General features: G+C 43.7%; 12 non-coding genes across 12 annotated transcripts; all 12 read right to left on the reverse strand.

The window, feature by feature from the left end:
* Positions 1 to 840: 840 nt before the first annotated feature.
* Positions 841 to 913, reverse strand: TRNAF-GAA (transfer RNA phenylalanine (anticodon GAA)). The gene has a single exon. It is a non-coding gene; the product is annotated as a tRNA-Phe (tRNA).
* Positions 914 to 1,874: 961 nt separating this feature from the next.
* On the reverse strand, positions 1,875 to 1,947 carry TRNAF-GAA (transfer RNA phenylalanine (anticodon GAA)). Its single transcript has one exon. It is a non-coding gene; the product is annotated as a tRNA-Phe (tRNA).
* Positions 1,948 to 2,905: 958 nt separating this feature from the next.
* On the reverse strand, positions 2,906 to 2,978 carry TRNAF-GAA (transfer RNA phenylalanine (anticodon GAA)). The gene has a single exon. It is a non-coding gene; the product is annotated as a tRNA-Phe (tRNA).
* A 1,980-nt stretch (positions 2,979 to 4,958) lies between these two features.
* TRNAF-GAA (transfer RNA phenylalanine (anticodon GAA)) lies at positions 4,959 to 5,031 on the reverse strand. Its single transcript has one exon. It is a non-coding gene; the product is annotated as a tRNA-Phe (tRNA).
* Positions 5,032 to 8,033: 3,002 nt separating this feature from the next.
* On the reverse strand, positions 8,034 to 8,106 carry TRNAF-GAA (transfer RNA phenylalanine (anticodon GAA)). Its single transcript has one exon. It is a non-coding gene; the product is annotated as a tRNA-Phe (tRNA).
* A 1,291-nt stretch (positions 8,107 to 9,397) lies between these two features.
* On the reverse strand, positions 9,398 to 9,470 carry TRNAF-GAA (transfer RNA phenylalanine (anticodon GAA)). Its single transcript has one exon. It is a non-coding gene; the product is annotated as a tRNA-Phe (tRNA).
* A 2,687-nt stretch (positions 9,471 to 12,157) lies between these two features.
* On the reverse strand, positions 12,158 to 12,230 carry TRNAF-GAA (transfer RNA phenylalanine (anticodon GAA)). Its single transcript has one exon. It is a non-coding gene; the product is annotated as a tRNA-Phe (tRNA).
* Positions 12,231 to 12,496: 266 nt separating this feature from the next.
* On the reverse strand, positions 12,497 to 12,569 carry TRNAF-GAA (transfer RNA phenylalanine (anticodon GAA)). Its single transcript has one exon. It is a non-coding gene; the product is annotated as a tRNA-Phe (tRNA).
* A 946-nt stretch (positions 12,570 to 13,515) lies between these two features.
* On the reverse strand, positions 13,516 to 13,588 carry TRNAF-GAA (transfer RNA phenylalanine (anticodon GAA)). The gene has a single exon. It is a non-coding gene; the product is annotated as a tRNA-Phe (tRNA).
* Positions 13,589 to 14,549: 961 nt separating this feature from the next.
* TRNAF-GAA (transfer RNA phenylalanine (anticodon GAA)) lies at positions 14,550 to 14,622 on the reverse strand. Its single transcript has one exon. It is a non-coding gene; the product is annotated as a tRNA-Phe (tRNA).
* Positions 14,623 to 15,250: 628 nt separating this feature from the next.
* On the reverse strand, positions 15,251 to 15,323 carry TRNAF-GAA (transfer RNA phenylalanine (anticodon GAA)). The gene has a single exon. It is a non-coding gene; the product is annotated as a tRNA-Phe (tRNA).
* Positions 15,324 to 17,318: 1,995 nt separating this feature from the next.
* On the reverse strand, positions 17,319 to 17,391 carry TRNAF-GAA (transfer RNA phenylalanine (anticodon GAA)). The gene has a single exon. It is a non-coding gene; the product is annotated as a tRNA-Phe (tRNA).
* Between the last annotated feature and the right edge of the window lie 1,192 nt (positions 17,392 to 18,583).

The following is an 18,583-nucleotide window of genomic DNA, read 5'->3' on the forward strand; positions in this document are numbered from 1 at the left end:
ACTTTACTTTGTTCCAGGTGAAACTAAGCAACCACCCTGTTAGGACAACAGGCACATGAGAAGCGAAAGAATCAAACACGCACTGGCCTAATTCATGGGAAAGTCATATAATCAAAGGTAGGGTTATCCCTGTTCAGGATACAACAATTGCCAAAACCCGGGATCGAACCAGGGACCTTTAGATCTTCAGTCTAACGCTCTCCCAACTGAGCTATTTCGGCACTTTAGAAAGCGTTTGTCCAGGAGACACGTGGCACCGTGCGTCGACTCTAAGGGGTCATTGAGCCCTTAAAGGAGGTTTATAGTCACAGCATCCACTTTTATTTGATAACATCAGCATTGTACCCACAGTAAAAACAATAGTTATTTTTGACAAGCTCGGTTCAAAAATCTCCTTTCATGTTGTGATTGATGCCTGTCTGCTGGCCATCTATTTCCACAACTTCCTAGATTTCCAGCATAGTTTTCAGTTTCTCCCCTGATTTTTACTTTCCGTTTCTAAGGACTACACATCAAAAAAGTCATTTTTCTTTCAAATGCGGCTAGGTCTTGTTCCCACGGCTTTCATTGGTATATTGCAGGTGAAAATGAAACATGCTGGACTTTTCTTCCCAAGGCTCTGCAGAACTATGCGTTGGTGTACAAATGTCCTATGAAGAAGAAGGGATATTTTGACTTGTCCTTGCACATTGGCTGAGAAAAGCATAAACTGCGGGATGTTGCACAATTGCGTTTCTGCTGAGCCCCAGACCTTAGTCTGCTCTAAACAACTTTCTCAAACTCCTGCTTGGTCTTCCTTTTCTTGTCAGAAAGCGGTACACCAAAAGGAGCAGGTACAGTTGCCGAAACCCGGGATCGAACCAGGGACCTTTAGATCTTCAGTCTAACGCTCTCCCAACTGAGCTATTTCGGCCTTTTCTGCCTAACCTTGATGACAATTCTGGGGTACCATGTGCTGGTGTGAAGGAATGACAATGACAAGTGACATTTTTATGTCTATGCATTTAGCCGGAAAGGAAAACAGGCAGCAAGATACTTTACTTTGTTCCAGGTGAAACTAAGCAACCACCCTGTTAGGACAACAGGCACATGAGAAGCGAAAGAATCAAACACGCACTGGCCTAATTCATGGGAAAGTCATATAATCAAAGGTAGGGTTATCCCTGTTCAGGATACAACAATTGCCGAAACCCGGGATCGAACCAGGAACCTTTAGATCTTCAGTCTAACGCTCTCCCAACTGAGCTATTTCGGCACTTTAGAAAGCGTTTGTCCAGGAGACACGTGGCACCGTGCGTCGACTCGAAGGGGTCATTGAGCCCTTAAAGGAGGTTTATAGTCACAGCATCCACTTTTATTTGATAACATCAGCATTGTACCCACAGTAAAAACAATAGTTATTTTTGACAAGCTCGGTTCAAAAATCTCCTTTCATGTTGTGATTGATGCCTGTCTGCTGGCCATCTATTTCCACAACTTCCTAGATTTCCAGCATAGTTTTCAGTTTCTCCCCTGATTTTTACTTTCCGTTTCTAAGGACTACACATCAAAAAAGTCATTTTTCTTTCAAATGCGGCTAGGTCTTGTTCCCACGGCTTTCATTGGTATATTGCAGGTGAAAATGAAACATGCTGGACTTTTCTTCCCAAGGCTCTGCAGAACTATGCGTTGGTGTACAAATGTCCTATGAAGAAGAAGGGATATTTTGACTTGTCCTTGCACATTGGCTGAGAAAAGCATAAACTGCGGGATGTTGCACAATTGCGTTTCTGCTGAGCCCCAGACCTTAGTCTGCTCTAAACAACTTTCTCAAACTCCTGCTTGGTCTTCCTTTTCTTGTCAGAAAGCGGTACACCAAAAGGAGCAGGTACAGTTGCCGAAACCCGGGATCGAACCAGGGACCTTTAGATCTTCAGTCTAACGCTCTCCCAACTGAGCTATTTCGGCCTTTTCTGCCTAACCATGATGACAATTCTGGGGTACCATGTGCTGGTGTGAGGGAATGACAATGACGAGTGACATTTTTATGTCTATGCATTTAGCCGGAAAGGAAAACAGGCAGCAAGATACTTTACTTTGTTCCAGGTGAAACTAAGCAACCACCCTGTTAGGACAACAGGCACAGGAGAAGCGAAAGAATCAAACACGCACTGGCCTAATTCATGGGAAAGTCATATAATCAAAGGTAGGGTTATCCCTGTTCAGGATACAATTGCCGAAACCTAGGATCGAACCAGGGACCTTTAGATCTTCAGTCTAACGCTCTCCCAACTGAGCTATTTCGGCACTTCGGAAAGCGTTTGTCCAGGAGACACGTGGCACCGTGCGTCGACTCGAAGGGGTCATTGAGCCCTTAAAGGAGGTTTATAGTCACAGCATCCACTTTTATTTGATAACATCAGCATTGTACCCACAGTAAAAACAATCGTTATTTTTGACAAGCTCGGTTCAAAAATCTCCTTTCATGTTGTGATTGATGCCTGTCTGCTGGCCATCTATTTCCACAACTTCCTAGATTTCCAGCATAGTTTTCAGTTTCTCCCCTGATTTTTACTTTCCGTTTCTAAGGACTACACATCAAAAAAGTCATTTTTCTTTCAAATGCGGCTAGGTCTTGTTCCCACGGCTTTCATTGGTATATTGCAGGTGAAAATGAAACATGCTGGACTTTTCTTCCCAAGGCTCTGCAGAACTATGCGTTGGTGTACAAATGTCCTATGAAGAAGAAGGGATATTTTGACTTGTCCTTGCACATTGGCTGAGAAAAGCATAAACTGCGGGATGTTGCACAATTGCGTTTCTGCTGAGCCCCAGACCTTAGTCTGCTCTAAACAACTTTCTCAAACTCCTGCTTGGTCTTCCTTTTCTTGTCAGAAAGCGGTACACCAAAAGGAGCAGGTACAGTTGCCGAAACCCGGGATCGAACCAGGGACCTTTAGATCTTCAGTCTAACGCTCTCCCAACTGAGCTATTTCGGCCTTTTCTGCCTAATCTTGATGACAATTCTGGGGTACCATGTGCTGGTGTGAAGGAATGACAATGACGAGTGACATTTTTATGTCTATGCATTTAGCCGGAAAGGAAAACAGGCAGCAAGATACTTTACTTTGTTCCAGGTGAAACTAAGCAACCACCCTGTTAGGACAACAGGCACATGAGAAGCGAAAGAATCAAACACGCACTGGCCTAATTCATGGAAAAGTCATATAATCAAAGGTAGGGTTATCCCTGTTCAGGATACAACAATTGCCGAAACCCGGGATCGAACCAGGAACCTTTAGATCTTCAGTCTAACGCTCTCCCAACTGAGCTATTTCGGCACTTTAGAAAGCGTTTGTCCAGGAGACACGTGGCACCGTGCGTCGACTCGAAGGGGTCATTGAGCCCTTAAAGGAGGTTTATAGTCACAGCATCCACTTTTATTTGATAACATCAGCATTGTACCCACAGTAAAAACAATAGTTATTTTTGACAAGCTCGGTTCAAAAATCTCCTTTCATGTTGTGATTGATGCCTGTCTGCTGGCCATTTATTTCCACAACTTCCTAGATTTCCAGCATAGTTTTCAGTTTCTCCCCTGATTTTTACTTTCCGTTTCTAAGGACTACACATCAAAAAAGTCATTTTTCTTTCAAATGCGGCTAGGTCTTGTTCCCACGGCTTTCATTGGTATATTGCAGGTGAAAATGAAACATGCTGGACTTTTCTTCCCAAGGCTCTGCAGAACTATGCGTTGGTGTACAAATGTCCTATGAAGAAGAAGGGATATTTTGACTTGTCCTTGCACATTGGATGAGAAAAGCATAAACTGCGGGATGTTGCACAATTGCGTTTCTGCTGAGCCCCAGACCTTAGTCTGCTCTAAACAACTTTCTCAAACTCCTGCTTGGTCTTCCTTTTCTTGTCAGAAAGCGGTACACCAAAAGGAGCAGGTACAGTTGCCGAAACCCGGGACCTTTAGATCTTCAGTCTAACGCTCTCCCAACTGAGCTATTTCGGCCTTTTCTGCCTAATCTTGATGACAATTCTGGGGTACCATGTGCTGGTGTGAAGGAATGACAATGACGAGTGACATTTTTATGTCTATGCATTTAGCCGGAAAGGAAAACAGGCAGCAAGATACTTTACTTTGTTCCAGGTGAAACTAAGCAACCACCCTGTTAGGACAACAGGCACAGGAGAAGCGAAAGAATCAAACACGCACTGGCCTAATTCATGGGAAAGTCATATAATCAAAGGTAGGGTTATCCCTGTTCAGGATACAATTGCCGAAACCTAGGATCGAACCAGGGACCTTTAGATCTTCAGTCTAACGCTCTCCCAACTGAGCTATTTCGGCACTTCGGAAAGCGTTTGTCCAGGAGACACGTGGCACCGTGCGTCGACTCGAAGGGGTCATTGAGCCCTTAAAGGAGGTTTATAGTCACAGCATCCACTTTTATTTGATAACATCAGCATTGTACCCACAGTAAAAACAATCGTTATTTTTGACAAGCTCGGTTCAAAAATCTCCTTTCATGTTGTGATTGATGCCTGTCTGCTGGCCATCTATTTCCACAACTTCCTAGATTTCCAGCATAGTTTTCAGTTTCTCCCCTGATTTTTACTTTCCGTTTCTAAGGACTACACATCAAAAAAGTCATTTTTCTTTCAAATGCGGCTAGGTCTTGTTCCCACGGCTTTCATTGGTATATTGCAGGTGAAAATGAAACATGCTGGACTTTTCTTCCCAAGGCTCTGCAGAACTATGCGTTGGTGTACAAATGTCCTATGAAGAAGAAGGGATATTTTGACTTGTCCTTGCACATTGGCTGAGAAAAGCATAAACTGCGGGATGTTGCACAATTGCGTTTCTGCTGAGCCCCAGACCTTAGTCTGCTCTAAACAACTTTCTCAAACTCCTGCTTGGTCTTCCTTTTCTTGTCAGAAAGCGGTACACCAAAAGGAGCAGGTACAGTTGCCGAAACCCGGGATCGAACCAGGGACCTTTAGATCTTCAGTCTAACGCTCTCCCAACTGAGCTATTTCGGCCTTTTCTGCCTAATCTTGATGACAATTCTGGGGTACCATGTGCTGGTGTGAAGGAATGACAATGACGAGTGACATTTTTATGTCTATGCATTTAGCCGGAAAGGAAAACAGGCAGCAAGATACTTTACTTTGTTCCAGGTGAAACTAAGCAACCACCCTGTTAGGACAACAGGCACATGAGAAGCGAAAGAATCAAACACGCACTGGCCTAATTCATGGAAAAGTCATATAATCAAAGGTAGGGTTATCCCTGTTCAGGATACAACAATTGCCGAAACCCGGGATCGAACCAGGAACCTTTAGATCTTCAGTCTAACGCTCTCCCAACTGAGCTATTTCGGCACTTTAGAAAGCGTTTGTCCAGGAGACACGTGGCACCGTGCGTCGACTCGAAGGGGTCATTGAGCCCTTAAAGGAGGTTTATAGTCACAGCATCCACTTTTATTTGATAACATCAGCATTGTACCCACAGTAAAAACAATAGTTATTTTTGACAAGCTCGGTTCAAAAATCTCCTTTCATGTTGTGATTGATGCCTGTCTGCTGGCCATCTATTTCCACAACTTCCTAGATTTCCAGCATAGTTTTCAGTTTCTCCCCTGATTTTTACTTTCCGTTTCTAAGGACTACACATCAAAAAAGTCATTTTTCTTTCAAATGCGGCTAGGTCTTGTTCCCACGGCTTTCATTGGTATATTGCAGGTGAAAATGAAACATGCTGGACTTTTCTTCCCAAGGCTCTGCAGAACTATGCGTTGGTGTACAAATGTCCTATGAAGAAGAAGGGATATTTTGACTTGTCCTTGCACATTGGATGAGAAAAGCATAAACTGCGGGATGTTGCACAATTGCGTTTCTGCTGAGCCCCAGACCTTAGTCTGCTCTAAACAACTTTCTCAAACTCCTGCTTGGTCTTCCTTTTCTTGTCAGAAAGCGGTACACCAAAAGGAGCAGGTACAGTTGCCGAAACCCGGGACCTTTAGATCTTCAGTCTAACGCTCTCCCAACTGAGCTATTTCGGCCTTTTCTGCCTAATCTTGATGACAATTCTGGGGTACCATGTGCTGGTGTGAAGGAATGACAATGACGAGTGACATTTTTATGTCTATGCATTTAGCCGGAAAGGAAAACAGGCAGCAAGATACTTTACTTTGTTCCAGGTGAAACTAAGCAACCACCCTGTTAGGACAACAGGCACATGAGAAGCGAAAGAATCAAACACGCACTGGCCTAATTCATGGGAAAGTCATATAATCAAAGGTAGGGTTATCCCTGTTCAGGATACAACAATTGCCGAAACCCAGGATCGAACCAGGGACCTTTAGATCTTCAGTCTAACGCTCTCCCAACTGAGCTATTTCGGCTCTTTAGAAAGCATTTGTCCAGGAGACACGTGGCACCGTGCGTCGACTCGAAGGGGTCATTGAGCCCTTAAAGGAGGTTTATAGTCACAGCATCCACTTTTATTTGATAACATCAGCATTGTACCCACAGTAAAAACAATAGTTATTTTTGACAAGCTCGGTTCAAAAATCTCCTTTCATGTTGTGATTGATGCCTGTCTGCTGGCCATCTATTTCCACAACTTCCTAGATTTCCAGCATAGTTTTCAGTTTCTCCCCTGATTTTTACTTTCCGTTTCTAAGGACTACACATCAAAAAAGTCATTTTTCTTTCAAATGCGGCTAGGTCTTGTTCCCACGGCTTTCATTGGTATATTGCAGGTGAAAATGAAACATGCTGGACTTTTCTTCCCAAGGCTCTGCAGAACTATGCGTTGGTGTACAAATGTCCTATGAAGAAGAAGGGATATTTTGACTTGTCCTTGCACATTGGCTGAGAAAAGCATAAACTGCGGGATGTTGCACAATTGCGTTTCTGCTGAGCCCCAGACCTTAGTCTGCTCTAAACAACTTTCTCAAACTCCTGCTTGGTCTTCCTTTTCTTGTCAGAAAGCGGTACACCAAAAGGAGCAGGTACAGTTGCCGAAACCCGGGACCTTTAGATCTTCAGTCTAACGCTCTCCCAACTGAGCTATTTCGGCCTTTTCTGCCTAATCTTGATGACAATTCTGGGGTACCATGTGCTGGTGTGAAGGAATGACAATGACGAGTGACATTTTTATGTCTATGCATTTAGCCGGAAAGGAAAACAGGCAGCAAGATACTTTACTTTGTTCCAGGTGAAACTAAGCAACCACCCTGTTAGGACAACAGGCACAGGAGAAGCGAAAGAATCAAACACGCACTGGCCTAATTCATGGGAAAGTCATATAATCAAAGGTAGGGTTATCCCTGTTCAGGATACAATTGCCGAAACCTAGGATCGAACCAGGGACCTTTAGATCTTCAGTCTAACGCTCTCCCAACTGAGCTATTTCGGCACTTCGGAAAGCGTTTGTCCAGGAGACACGTGGCACCGTGCGTCGACTCGAAGGGGTCATTGAGCCCTTAAAGGAGGTTTATAGTCACAGCATCCACTTTTATTTGATAACATCAGCATTGTACCCACAGTAAAAACAATCGTTATTTTTGACAAGCTCGGTTCAAAAATCTCCTTTCATGTTGTGATTGATGCCTGTCTGCTGGCCATCTATTTCCACAACTTCCTAGATTTCCAGCATAGTTTTCAGTTTCTCCCCTGATTTTTACTTTCCGTTTCTAAGGACTACACATCAAAAAAGTCATTTTTCTTTCAAATGCGGCTAGGTCTTGTTCCCACGGCTTTCATTGGTATATTGCAGGTGAAAATGAAACATGCTGGACTTTTCTTCCCAAGGCTCTGCAGAACTATGCGTTGGTGTACAAATGTCCTATGAAGAAGAAGGGATATTTTGACTTGTCCTTGCACATTGGCTGAGAAAAGCATAAACTGCGGGATGTTGCACAATTGCGTTTCTGCTGAGCCCCAGACCTTAGTCTGCTCTAAACAACTTTCTCAAACTCCTGCTTGGTCTTCCTTTTCTTGTCAGAAAGCGGTACACCAAAAGGAGCAGGTACAGTTGCCGAAACCCGGGATCGAACCAGGGACCTTTAGATCTTCAGTCTAACGCTCTCCCAACTGAGCTATTTCGGCCTTTTCTGCCTAATCTTGATGACAATTCTGGGGTACCATGTGCTGGTGTGAAGGAATGACAATGACGAGTGACATTTTTATGTCTATGCATTTAGCCGGAAAGGAAAACAGGCAGCAAGATACTTTACTTTGTTCCAGGTGAAACTAAGCAACCACCCTGTTAGGACAACAGGCACATGAGAAGCGAAAGAATCAAACACGCACTGGCCTAATTCATGGAAAAGTCATATAATCAAAGGTAGGGTTATCCCTGTTCAGGATACAACAATTGCCGAAACCCGGGATCGAACCAGGAACCTTTAGATCTTCAGTCTAACACTCTCCCAACTGAGCTATTTCGGCACTTTAGAAAGCGTTTGTCCAGGAGACACGTGGCACCGTGCGTCGACTCGAAGGGGTCATTGAGCCCTTAAAGGAGGTTTATAGTCACAGCATCCACTTTTATTTGATAACATCAGCATTGTACCCACAGTAAAAACAATAGTTATTTTTGACAAGCTCGGTTCAAAAATCTCCTTTCATGTTGTGATTGATGCCTGTCTGCTGGCCATCTATTTCCACAACTTCCTAGATTTCCAGCATAGTTTTCAGTTTCTCCCCTGATTTTTACTTTCCGTTTCTAAGGACTACACATCAAAAAAGTCATTTTTCTTTCAAATGCGGCTAGGTCTTGTTCCCACGGCTTTCATTGGTATATTGCAGGTGAAAATGAAACATGCTGGACTTTTCTTCCCAAGGCTCTGCAGAACTATGCGTTGGTGTACAAATGTCCTATGAAGAAGAAGGGATATTTTGACTTGTCCTTGCACATTGGATGAGAAAAGCATAAACTGCGGGATGTTGCACAATTGCGTTTCTGCTGAGCCCCAGACCTTAGTCTGCTCTAAACAACTTTCTCAAACTCCTGCTTGGTCTTCCTTTTCTTGTCAGAAAGCGGTACACCAAAAGGAGCAGGTACAGTTGCCGAAACCCGGGACCTTTAGATCTTCAGTCTAACGCTCTCCCAACTGAGCTATTTCGGCCTTTTCTGCCTAATCTTGATGACAATTCTGGGGTACCATGTGCTGGTGTGAAGGAATGACAATGACGAGTGACATTTTTATGTCTATGCATTTAGCCGGAAAGGAAAACAGGCAGCAAGATACTTTACTTTGTTCCAGGTGAAACTAAGCAACCACCCTGTTAGGGCAACAGGCACATGAGAAGCGAAAGAATCAAACACGCACTGGCCTAATTCATGGGAAAGTCATATAATCAAAGGTAGGGTAATCCCTGTTCAGGATACAACAATTGCCGAAACCCGGGATCGAACCAGGGACCTTTAGATCTTCAGTCTAACGCTCTCCCAACTGAGCTATTTCGGCACTTTAGAAAGCGTTTGTCCAGGAGACACGTGGCACCGTGCGTCGACTCGAAGGGGTCATTGAGCCCTTAAAGGAGGTTTATAGTCACAGCATCCACTTTTATTTGATAACATCAGCATTGTACCCACAGTAAAAACAATAGTTATTTTTGACAAGCTCGGTTCAAAAATCTCCTTTCATGTTGTGATTGATGCCTGTCTGCTGGCCATCTATTTCCACAACTTCCTAGATTTCCAGCATAGTTTTCAGTTTCTCCCCTGATTTTTACTTTCCGTTTCTAAGGACTACACATCAAAAAAGTCATTTTTCTTTCAAATGCGGCTAGGTCTTGTTCCCACGGCTTTCATTGGTATATTGCAGGTGAAAATGAAACATGCTGGACTTTTCTTCCCAAGGCTCTGCAGAACTATGCGTTGGTGTACAAATGTCCTATGAAGAAGAAGGGATATTTTGACTTGTCCTTGCACATTGGCTGAGAAAAGCATAAACTGCGGGATGTTGCACAATTGCGTTTCTGCTGAGCCCCAGACCTTAGTCTGCTCTAAACAACTTTCTCAAACTCCTGCTTGGTCTTCCTTTTCTTGTCAGAAAGCGGTACACCAAAAGGAGCAGGTACAGTTGCCGAAACCCAGGATCGAACCAGGGACCTTTAGATCTTCAGTCTAACGCTCTCCCAACTGAGCTATTTCGGCCTTTTCTGCCTAACCTTGATGACAATTCTGGGGTACCATGTGCTGGTGTGAAGGAATGACAATGACGAGTGACATTTTTATGTCTATGCATTTAGCCGGAAAGGAAAACAGGCAGCAAGATACTTTACTTTGTTCCAGGTGAAACTAAGCAACCACCCTGTTAGGACAACAGGCACATGAGAAGCGAAAGAATCAAACACGCACTGGCCTAATTCATGGGAAAGTCATATAATCAAAGGTAGGGTTATCCTTGTTCAGGATACAACAATTGCCGAAATCCGGGATTGAACCAGGGACCTTTAGATCTTCAGTCTAACACTCTCCCAACTGAGCTATTTCGGCACTTTAGAAAGCATTTGTCCAGGAGACACGTGGCACCGTGCGTCGACTCGAAGGGGTCATTGAGCCCTTAAAGGAGGTTTATAGTCACAGCATCCACTTTTATTTGATAACATCAGCATTGTACCCACAGTAAAAACAATCGTTATTTTTGACAAGCTCGGTTCAAAAATCTCCTTTCATGTTGTGATTGATGCCTGTCTGCTGGCCATCTATTTCCACAACTTCCTAGATTTCCAGCATAGTTTTCAGTTTCTCCCCTGATTTTTACTTTCCGTTTCTAAGGACTACACATCAAAAAAGTCATTTTTCTTTCAAATGCGGCTAGGTCTTGTTCCCACGGCTTTCATTGGTATATTGCAGGTGAAAATGAAACATGCTGGACTTTTCTTCCCAAGGCTCTGCAGAACTATGCGTTGGTGTACAAATGTCCTATGAAGAAGAAGGGATATTTTGACTTGTCCTTGCACATTGGCTGAGAAAAGCATAAACTGCGGGATGTTGCACAATTGCGTTTCTGCTGAGCCCCAGACCTTAGTCTGCTCTAAACAACTTTCTCAAACTCCTGCTTGGTCTTCCTTTTCTTGTCAGAAAGCGGTACACCAAAAGGAGCAGGTACAGTTGCCGAAACCCGGGATCGAACCAGGGACCTTTAGATCTTCAGTCTAACACTCTCCCAACTGAGCTATTTCGGCCTTTTCTGCCTAATCTTGATGACAATTCTGGGGTACCATGTGCTGGTGTGAAGGAATGACAATGACAAGTGACATTTTTATGTCTATGCATTTAGCCGGAAAGGAAAACAGGCAGCAAGATACTTTACTTTGTTCCAGGTGAAACTAAGCAACCACCCTGTTAGGACAACAGGCACATGAGAAGCGAAAGAATCAAACACGCACTGGCCTAATTCATGGGAAAGTCATATAATCAAAGGTAGGGTTATCCCTGTTCAGGATACAACAATTGCCAAAACCCAGGATCGAACCAGGGACCTTTAGATCTTCAGTCTAACGCTCTCCCAACTGAGCTATTTCGGCACTTTAGAAAGCATTTGTCCAGGAGACACGTGGCACCGTGCGTCGACTCGAAGGGGTCATTGAGCCCTTAAAGGAGGTTTATAGTCACAGCATCCACTTTTATTTGATAACATCAGCATTGTACCCACAGTAAAAACAATCGTTATTTTTGACAAGCTCGGTTCAAAAATCTCCTTTCATGTTGTGATTGATGCCTGTCTGCTGGCCATCTATTTCCACAACTTCCTAGATTTCCAGCATAGTTTTCAGTTTCTCCCCTGATTTTTACTTTCCGTTTCTAAGGACTACACATCAAAAAAGTCATTTTTCTTTCAAATGCGGCTAGGTCTTGTTCCCACGGCTTTCATTGGTATATTGCAGGTGAAAATGAAACATGCTGGACTTTTCTTCCCAAGGCTCTGCAGAACTATGCGTTGGTGTACAAATGTCCTATGAAGAAGAAGGGATATTTTGACTTGTCCTTGCACATTGGCTGAGAAAAGCATAAACTGCGGGATGTTGCACAATTGCGTTTCTGCTGAGCCCCAGACCTTAGTCTGCTCTAAACAACTTTCTCAAACTCCTGCTTGGTCTTCCTTTTCTTTTCAGAAAGCGGTACACCAAAAGGAGCAGGTACAGTTGCCGAAACCCGGGATCGAACCAGGGACCTTTAGATCTTCAGTCTAACGCTCTCCCAACTGAGCTATTTCGGCCTTTTCTGCCTAACCATGATGACAATTCTGGGGTACCATGTGCTGGTGTGAGGGAATGACAATGACGAGTGACATTTTTATGTCTATGCATTTAGCCGGAAAGGAAAACAGGCAGCAAGATACTTTACTTTGTTCCAGGTGAAACTAAGCAACCACCCTGTTAGGACAACAGGCACAGGAGAAGCGAAAGAATCAAACACGCACTGGCCTAATTCATGGGAAAGTCATATAATCAAAGGTAGGGTTATCCCTGTTCAGGATACAATTGCCGAAACCTGGGATCGAACCAGGGACCTTTAGATCTTCAGTCTAACGCTCTCCCAACTGAGCTATTTCGGCACTTCGGAAAGTGTTTGTCCAGGAGACACGTGGCACCGTGCGTCGACTCGAAGGGGTCATTGAGCCCTTAAAGGAGGTTTATAGTCACAGCATCCACTTTTATTTGATAACATCAGCATTGTACCCACAGTAAAAACAATCGTTATTTTTGACAAGCTCGGTTCAAAAATCTCCTTTCATGTTGTGATTGATGCCTGTCTGCTGGCCATCTATTTCCACAACTTCCTAGATTTCCAGCATAGTTTTCAGTTTCTCCCCTGATTTTTACTTTCCGTTTCTAAGGACTACACATCAAAAAAGTCATTTTTCTTTCAAATGCGGCTAGGTCTTGTTCCCACGGCTTTCATTGGTATATTGCAGGTGAAAATGAAACATGCTGGACTTTTCTTCCCAAGGCTCTGCAGAACTATGCGTTGGTGTACAAATGTCCTATGAAGAAGAAGGGATATTTTGACTTGTCCTTGCACATTGGCTGAGAAAAGCATAAACTGCGGGATGTTGCACAATTGCGTTTCTGCTGAGCCCCAGACCTTAGTCTGCTCTAAACAACTTTCTCAAACTCCTGCTTGGTCTTCCTTTTCTTGTCAGAAAGCGGTACACCAAAAGGAGCAGGTACAGTTGCCGAAACCCGGGACCTTTAGATCTTCAGTCTAACGCTCTCCCAACTGAGCTATTTCGGCCTTTTCTGCCTAACCATGATGACAATTCTGGGGTACCATGTGCTGGTGTGAGGGAATGACAATGACGAGTGACATTTTTATGTCTATGCATTTAGCCGGAAAGGAAAACAGGCAGCAAGATACTTTACTTTGTTCCAGGTGAAACTAAGCAACCACCCTGTTAGGACAACAGGCACAGGAGAAGCGAAAGAATCAAACACGCACTGGCCTAATTCATGGGAAAGTCATATAATCAAAGGTAGGGTTATCCCTGTTCAGGATACAATTGCCGAAACCTGGGATCGAACCAGGGACCTTTAGATCTTCAGTCTAACGCTCTCCCAACTGAGCTATTTCGGCACTTCGGAAAGCGTTTGTCCAGGAGACACGTGGCACCGTGCGTCGACTCGAAGGGGTCATTGAGCCCTTAAAGGAGGTTTATAGTCACAGCATCCACTTTTATTTGATAACATCAGCATTGTACCCACAGTAAAAACAATCGTTATTTTTGACAAGCTCGGTTCAAAAATCTCCTTTCATGTTGTGATTGATGCCTGTCTGCTGGCCATCTATTTCCACAACTTCCTAGATTTCCAGCATAGTTTTCAGTTTCTCCCCTGATTTTTACTTTCCGTTTCTAAGGACTACACATCAAAAAAGTCATTTTTCTTTCAAATGCGGCTAGGTCTTGTTCCCACGGCTTTCATTGGTATATTGCAGGTGAAAATGAAACATGCTGGACTTTTCTTCCCAAGGCTCTGCAGAACTATGCGTTGGTGTACAAATGTCCTATGAAGAAGAAGGGATATTTTGACTTGTCCTTGCACATTGGCTGAGAAAAGCAGAAACTGCGGGATGTTGCACAATTGCGTTTCTGCTGAGCCCCAGACCTTAGTCTGCTCTAAACAACTTTCTCAAACTCCTGCTTGGTCTTCCTTTTTTTGTCAGAAAGCGGTACACCAAAAGGAGCAGGTAAAGTTGCCGAAAGCCGGGATCAAACCAGGGACCTTTAGATCTTCATTCTAACGCTCTCCCAACTGAGCTATTTCGGCCTTTTCTGCCTAATCTTGATGACAATTCTGGGGTACCATGTGCTGGTGTGAAGGAATGACAATGACAAGTGACATTTTTATGTCTATGCATTTAGCCGGAAAGGAAAACAGGCAGCAAGATACTTTACTTTGTTCCAGGTGAAACTAAGCAACCACCCTGTTAGGACAACAGGCACATGAGAAGCGAAAGAATCAAACACGCACTGGCCTAATTCATGGGAAAGTCATATAATCAAAGGTAGGGTTATCCCTGTTCAGGATACAACAATTGCCGAAACCTGGGATCGAACCAGGGACCTTTAGATCTTCAGTCTAACGCTCTCCCAACTGAGCTATTTCGGCACTTTAGAAAGCGTTTGTCCAGGAGACACGTGGCACCGTGCGTCGACTCGAAGGGGTCATTGAGCCCTTAAAGGAGGTTTATAGTCACAGCATCCACTTTTATTTGATAACATCAGCATTGTACCCACAGTAAAAACAATAGTTATTTTTGACAAGCTCGGTTCAAAAATCTCCTTTCATGTTGTGATTGATGCCTGTCTGCTGGCCATCTATTTCCACAACTTCCTAGATTTCCAGCATAGTTTTCAGTTTCTCCCCTGATTTTTACTTTCCGTTTCTAAGGACTACACATCAAAAAAGTCATTTTTCTTTCAAATGCGGCTAGGTCTTGTTCCCACGGCTTTCATTGGTATATTGCAGGTGAGCACAGCAAAAATGAAACATGCTGGACTTTTCTTCCCAAGGCTCTGCAGAACTATGCGTTGGTGTACAAATGTCCTATGAAGAAGAAGGGATATTTTGACTTGTCCTTGCACATTGGCTGAGAAAAGCATAAACTGCGGGATGTTGCACAATTGTGTTTCTGCTGAGCCCCAGACCTTAGTCTGCTCTAAACAACTTTCTCAAACTCCTGCTTGGTCTTCCTTTTCTTGTCAGAAAGCGGTACACCAAAAGGAGCAGGTACAGTTGCCGAAACCCGGGATCGAACCAGGGACCTTTAGATCTTCAGTCTAACGCTCTCCCAACTGAGCTATTTCGGCCTTTTCTGCCTAATTTTGATGACAATTCTGGGGTACCATGTGCTGGTGTGAAGGAATGACAATGACGAGTGACATTTTTATGTCTATGCATTTAGCCGGAAAGGAAAACAGGCAGCAAGATACTTTACTTTGTTCCAGGTGAAACTAAGAAACCACCCTGTTAGGACAACAGGCACATGAGAAGCGAAAGAATCAAACACGCACTGGCCTAATTCATGGGAAAGTCATATAATCAAAGGTAGGGTTATCCCTGTTCAGAATACAACAATTGCCGAAACCCAGGATTGAACCAGGGACCTTTAGATCTTCAGTCTAACGCTCTCCCAACTGAGCTATTTCGGCACTTTAGAAAGCGTTTGTCCAGGAGACACGTGGCACCGTGCGTCGACTCGAAGGGGTCATTGAGCCCTTAAAGGAGGTTTATAGTCACAGCATCGACTTTTATTTGATAACATCAGCATTGTACCCACAGTAAAAACAATAGTTATTTTTGACAAGCTCGGTTCAAAAATCTCCTTTCATGTTGTGATTGATGCCTGTCTGCTGGCCATCTATTTCCACAACTTCCTAGATTTCCAGCATAGTTTTCAGTTTCTCCCCTGATTTTTACTTTCCGTTTCTAAGGACTACACATCAAAAAAGTCATTTTTCTTTCAAATGCGGCTAGGTCTTGTTCCCACGGCTTTCATTGGTATATTGCAGGTGAAAATGAAACATGCTGGACTTTTCTTCCCAAGGCTCTGCAGAACTATGCGTTGGTGTACAAATGTCCTATGAAGAAGAAGGGATATTTTGACTTGTCCTTGCACATTGGCTGAGAAAAGCATAAACTGCGGGATGTTGCACAATTGCGTTTCTGCTGAGCCCCAGACCTTAGTCTGCTCTAAACAACTTTCTCAAACTCCTGCTTGGTCTTCCTTTTCTTGTCAGAAAGCGGTACATCAAAAGGAGCAGGTACAGTTGCCGAAACCCGGGATTGAACCAGGGACCTTTAGATCTTCAGTCTAACGCTCTCCCAACTGAGCTATTTCGGCCTTTTCTGCCTAATCTTGATGACAATTCTGGGGTACCATGTGCTGGTGTGAAGGAATGACAATGACAAGTGACATTTTTATGTCTATGCATTTAGCCGGAAAGGAAAACAGGCAGCAAGATACTTTACTTTGTTCCAGGTGAAACTAAGCAACCACCCTGTTAGGACAACAGGCACATGAGAAGCGAAAGAATCAAACACGCACTGGCCTAATTCATGGGAAAGTCATATAATCAAAGGTAGGGTTATCCCTGTTCAGGATACAACAATTGCCAAAACCCGGGATCGAACCAGGGACCTTTAGATCTTCAGTCTAACGCTCTCCCAACTGAGCTATTTCGGCACTTTAGAAAGCGTTTGTCCAGGAGACACGTGGCACCGTGCGTCGACTCTAAGGGGTCATTGAGCCCTTAAAGGAGGTTTATAGTCACAGCATCCACTTTTATTTGATAACATCAGCATTGTACCCACAGTAAAAACAATAGTTATTTTTGACAAGCTCGGTTCAAAAATCTCCTTTCATGTTGTGATTGATGCCTGTCTGCTGGCCATCTATTTCCACAACTTCCTAGATTTCCAGCATAGTTTTCAGTTTCTCCCCTGATTTTTACTTTCCGTTTCTAAGGACTACACATCAAAAAAGTCATTTTTCTTTCAAATGCGGCTAGGTCTTGTTCCCACGGCTTTCATTGGTATATTGCAGGTGAAAATGAAACATGCTGGACTTTTCTTCCCAAGGCTCTGCAGAACTATGCGTTGGTGTACAAATGTCCTATGAAGAAGAAGGGATATTTTGACTTGTCCTTGCACATTGGCTGAGAAAAGCATAAACTGCGGGATGTTGCACAATTGCGTTTCTGCTGAGCCCCAGACCTTAGTCTGCTCTAAACAACTTTCTCAAACTCCTGCTTGGTCTTCCTTTTCTTGTCAGAAAGCGGTACACCAAAAGGAGCAGGTACAGTTGCCGAAACCCGGGATCGAACCAGGGACCTTTAGATCTTCAGTCTAACGCTCTCCCAACTGAGCTATTTCGGCCTTTTCTGCCTAATCTTGATGACAATTCTGGGGTACCATGTGCTGGTGTGAAGGAATGACAATGACGAGTGACATTTTTATGTCTATGCATTTAGCCGGAAAGGAAAACAGGCAGCAAGATACTTTACTTTGTTCCAGGTGAAACTAAGCAACCACCCTGTTAGGACAACAGGCACATGAGAAGCGAAAGAATCAAACACGCACTGGCCTAATTCATGGAAAAGTCATATAATCAAAGGTAGGGTTATCCCTGTTCAGGATACAACAATTGCCGTAACCCGGGATCGAACCAGGAACCTTTAGATCTTCAGTCTAACGCTCTCCCAACTGAGCTATTTCGGCATTTTAGAAAGCGTTTGTCCAGGAGACACGTGGCACCGTGCGTCGACTCGAAGGGGTCATTGAGCCCTTAAAGGAGGTTTATAGTCACAGCATCCACTTTTATTTGATAACATCAGCATTGTACCCACAGTAAAAACAATAGTTATTTTTGACAAGCTCGGTTCAAAAATCTCCTTTCATGTTGTGATTGATGCCTGTCTGCTGGCCATCTATTTCCACAACTTCCTAGATTTTCAGCATAGTTTTCAGTTTCTCCCCTGATTTTTACTTTCCGTTTCTAAGGACTACACATCAAAAAAGTCATTTTTCTTTCAAATGCGGCTAGGTCTTGTTCCCACGGCTTTCATTGGTATATTGCAGGTGAAAATGAAACATGCTGGACTTTTCTTCCCAAGGCTCTGCAGAACTATGCGTTGGTGTACAAATGTCCTATGAAGAAGAAGGGATATTTTGACTTGTCCTTGCACATTGGCTGAGAAAAGCATAAACTGCGGGATGTTGCACAATTGCGTTTCTGCTGAGCCCCAGACCTTAGTCTGCTCTAAACAACTTTCTCAAACTCCTGCTTGGTCTTCCTTTTCTTGTCAGAAAGCGGTACACCAAAAGGAGCAGGTACAGTTGCCGAAACCCGGGATCGAACCAGGGACCTTTAGATCTTCAGTCTAACGCTCTCCCAACTGAGCTATTTCAGCCTTTTCTGCCTAATCTTGATGACAATTCTGGGGTACCATGTGCTGGTGTGAAGGAATGACAATGACGAGTGACATTTTTATGTCTATGCATTTAGCCGGAAAGGAAAACAGGCAGCAAGATACTTTACTTTGTTCCATGTGAAACTAAGCAACCACTC

This window comes from Lithobates pipiens, unplaced genomic scaffold (assembly GCF_037356315.1).
Source record: "Lithobates pipiens isolate NorthernLeopardFrog02 unplaced genomic scaffold, aLitPip1_a1.2 Scaffold_18, whole genome shotgun sequence".
Classification (NCBI taxonomy): domain Eukaryota; kingdom Metazoa; phylum Chordata; class Amphibia; order Anura; family Ranidae; genus Lithobates; species Lithobates pipiens.